We start from the raw sequence: 4,526 nt of genomic DNA on the forward strand, positions 1-4,526 counted from the left end.
TTACATGAGTATACCAAAGAAATGATTTTTTCTATTGTATTAGCAATTCGATATGTTTGTGGATATTCTCACCAAGAGAAGCTTTGTTGGTACTCCGCAAACTAATAGTAGATCGATTGTCTTGCGGTTTGATAGCTCTGTCAAATGAAAGAAGAAAAGGGTGTTAAATAGGTGGAGAAGATGAAGCACCTGCCTTTTCTTGGAAAATTTAAGAGTCAATGTGTTCATAAGGCCCTTTGTCATGCCAATGTACCACCCAAGATGACCACTGCATTTTTTTTTCTTCTTTCAAGAGAAGATTAATTGAAAAAGACTGCATTGCCCTTTAGAGAGTCCCATTATATTTTATTGACTAATTGAATAAAAGCTAAACGAAACATCTCAAAATTAAAAAATAGGCGTATTATGTAGAACCCATTTAAATCTAATAATTAAAACCCAAGATTAAAAAGTAAATCAGCTCACTAACACAAAATTCAAACATCTAAGATATTTTGAAGATCAAACATTATAAAATAAATAAAAGATAAAAAAAAAAATTAAAAATATATTCAAACAAACTGATTGAGAAAATTGTGATAGTGGCGGATTTGGATAGGGGATGAGAGAATGAGAAGAATGATATAGATTTCGGGGTGAATGGAGGTCGCCAAAAAAATTCCCTGTAAAATTATTCGATGAAGTTTTGATATGAAACTTATATCAAAAGATATTCATTGAAGAACTCTACAAATTTATGTTAGGGGTATAGAATGGGGATGACCGAAACTACATAAATTTAAAAAGAAAGTGATGGTTAGTATTTGATATTTCTTAAATCTATGAAGTTTGGCTAGGAATAAGAATAAATGGTTTATGGATTTGTATAGAGGAGGGTGGAAGGAAGAAGTGGTGAAAATTTAAAGTAATTTGTCTGTGACTGTGGTGGTGGCCGACAACAGCAACCGACGGTGGTGGAGGCGGCAAGTGGCAGTAGTGGTTGGAAGTAAAGGGGAGAGAGGAAAAAATTTTAAAAAATAATTGAACCAAAATCTGATTTTCGAGGTCTTTTGTATTATGATAGGGTCAAACAAGAGTCATTGGATAAAAAAAATATGAATTGTGGAGATTAAAATTTGAGTCATAGTTATTGGACTAGATTTAAAATTGATTGGGCTATTAGAATTGGATTAAAATTAGCCCAATTCAATTTTTTACATAGAAAGCAAATAAAAAAAAAACATTAACAAACAAAAAAATACAATACAAATACAATTAAATACGTCAAAAATTAAGTGTTCACAAAAGTCAGGCCTGAAAATTATACTTTGATGGAGCAGTCAATACAAAAGACACAGGGATTGGGACAATTCTCATATCGCCCACAGGGCAACATTACCCTACAACAGCTCAACTTTTGTTTCTTCTATAAAAATAACACAATAGAGTACAAAGCATAAATAATGGGTCTAAATATGAAAATAGATTTGGAAATACAAGAATTGACTGTGTTGGAAGATTTTGATTTGTTTATTCGGCAAACTCAAGGCGAATGGAAAAATAGAGACCTCGAGCTTCTTCCATACAAACAATGTGTGGAAGACCTCAACAAAAGGTTTAAGTTCATCAACTTTAGATATATCCCCATGTTTCATATGAATTGACTGATGCTTTGGCTACTTTGGCCCCAATGCTTCCATATTCTGGCAACACTTGCATCACTCCTTTGGAAATTCAAGTTCGTGACCAACAATACTATTCTAACACAGTTTAAGTAGAACCAGATGGTGAGCAATGGCACCTAGATATCAAGCACTTTCTTGCAGACAGAAAAATACCTAGAACATGTTAATGGGAGCTAAAAAACTATTAGGCGCCTGGCTAGTTGTTTCTTTTTTAGCAAAAAAATTAATATAAACGAACCCCAAATTTAAATTTGTTGAGATGTGTGGATGTTGAAGAAGACAAGAAAATCATGAATGAAGTACATGCTGAGATATGTGGATCACACATGTATGGATATGTCCTTGATATAAAAGTTACTTCGAGTAAGGTATTACTGGCTTACGATGGAATGGGATTGCTTTCGCTTTGTGAACAAAGATCATCAGTGTCAAGGTAATTTAATTCATTCATCTCCTTGAGAGTTACACCCTATGCCCACTCCTTGTCCCTTCGCTGCATGGGGAGTGGATGTCATCGGACAAATAGAGACAAAATCTTCAAAAGGACATCGATTCATTTTGGTCGCAACTGATTAATTGACCAAATGTGTGGAGGGAGTCACTTTTAAAGTAATCACTAAGAAGGCGGTCGTGGATTTTTTCCATTCTAACATCATTTGTCATTTTGGTATCCCAAGAACTATCATCACATACAACACTACAAATATGAATACCAATTCAAAATTGTGAATCACAATTCTACTCCATATCGACTAAAAGCCAATGGAGTTGGCGAAGATGTCAACAAAAACATCAAAAAGATCCGTATAAAGATAATTTAAGGCACTAGAAAATAGCATGAAAATTTACCTTTCACACTTCTGGGATATCGTACGACAACACACTTTGATTGGTGCAACCCCATACTTGCTGGTGCATGAAACCAAGGCGGTAACACCAACAGAAGTTGAAATTGAATCTCTCTGAATTATTGTGGAAGTTAATATAGAGAATATTGAATGGGTCAAAACTCGATTGGATCAACTGACATTAATAGATGAAAAAACATTGGTGGACGTTTATTTTGGCTAGCTTTATCAGCAAAGTATGGCTCGTGTATACAAACAAAAGGGTGAACCCAAGACATTTTGAAGTAGTCAAACTTGTCTTAAAATGCATTCTTCTGTACCATAAAGAAGCCAAGGGAAAGTTTGCTCCAAATTAGAAAGGTACAATTTTTATCAAGGAAGTGTTGTCCAAAAGAACATTGCACCTTACTGATGTGGAGGGAAAAATCACATGCATAATTGTTAATGCAAATGTAGTCAAAAGATACTACATCTAATGCCTTTTAAGATACAGTGACAAACGAAGGTTGGCATTTTATGGTTGGGAAGATGAAGGCCCCTCGTTGCAAAGAAATAAAAAAAATTAATCAACCAAAAAAAATATCTTCTCTTTGAAAGTTTGAACTATATTCGTCGTGATTCTGAAAGGATACAGAGGCAACCCTTTTGGGTTCGGCCATACCATAAAAAAATTAATGTTCTATTATTCATAAGAGCTGGGGTATTTTTTTTATTTGGTAACAATAGTTCAAAAATTGTTGTTAAGATTATGGTTTTGTTCGGCAACTGACTTTCTGATTAACTCTTTAAGGATACCATATTCAAAAAAAATTGTGTAGACAATTGATCATCTAGAGGAAAAAAGAGACTTATAAGTGAAAGCCCTTGCTGGCACCATAAGACTAAAAGAGAAAAAAAAGTCTTATCGGTGAAAACCTTCGCAGACACCATAAGATAACAAGAGAGAGGATCTTATTGGTGAAAAATCTCAGGAGCACCTAAATATAATGAGAGAGAACAACATGAAAATGGTTAATTGGCGGGAACCTGGAAAGAGCACCGCTTGTCAACCCCTCTACATGAAGTCCTGCTAGGATACATAAATCAATTTCAGATTCATAATGGTCCAGACTTTGAGAACTAGACAACTCAAACAGATCCAGAGTCAAATACAAAGTGCATGTCATGGTTCATTCAAAGTCGACATATGCCTCTAGAATAGTTCTCTTTGTCCTTTTCCTCAAAAGGAATACCCTTTATTAAGAATAGGACTTTCTTAATTCAATCTTTTAATATTCTCAAATCTAACATTTTTAGTCCCTTTCGATATAATCTTGTTTCAAAGAAAAGCAAAAAGGTTGCAAAGCTCACGACGGTTTCCCCCAAAGGCAAAGTTGAGTATCTGAGTCGATATGGCATTGATCAAGGATTAAAGACACTTGTGATCTTTTTCCAAAAATAATTTGTGTGAAGGAATACGATAAAGCCTCTTAAGTCATGATAAAATTTTCAAAAGGCAAATCCGTTCTCCAGGAAATCAATTCCACCATGGTATTTAGTAGTACCAAGAACATTGGGGTCTCTGATTAACAAAGAGGAAGCTTTAAAAATGTGGTTTAGCCAAGGATTTGAGTTAGAATATGACAAGTTGGTCTAAAGTATGGTCAAGTCATCAGAACATCAAGGCCGCAAACCAACTATCACTTTTAAACTAATAATTTTCTCTTTCTTTTGCTCAACAATGGAGTAAAAAAAAAATGCAGTATTACAAGTCAGAAAGATGAAACATCACAAAAGAAGTTTTCAAAAGTCTTCACATTGTTTGGTGTTTTATCACATGCTATTTGTATTTTTTGCCTCTGAGTTCGAAAACTTCCAGTAATTCGTCCAATCTCATTCCCTCATTAGGAAAACATCTCCTAGTTAGAAAATTCATGTGCAATACACACCAGTCTTTCATTCATGTGCAATACACACCAATCCTTTATTCCTCAATATGCACCATATACTTATCTTGGGAAATACACACTATTCA

Source organism: Solanum tuberosum, unplaced genomic scaffold (assembly GCF_000226075.1).
Source record: "Solanum tuberosum cultivar DM 1-3 516 R44 unplaced genomic scaffold, SolTub_3.0 scf00329, whole genome shotgun sequence".
Taxonomy (NCBI): domain Eukaryota; kingdom Viridiplantae; phylum Streptophyta; class Magnoliopsida; order Solanales; family Solanaceae; genus Solanum; species Solanum tuberosum.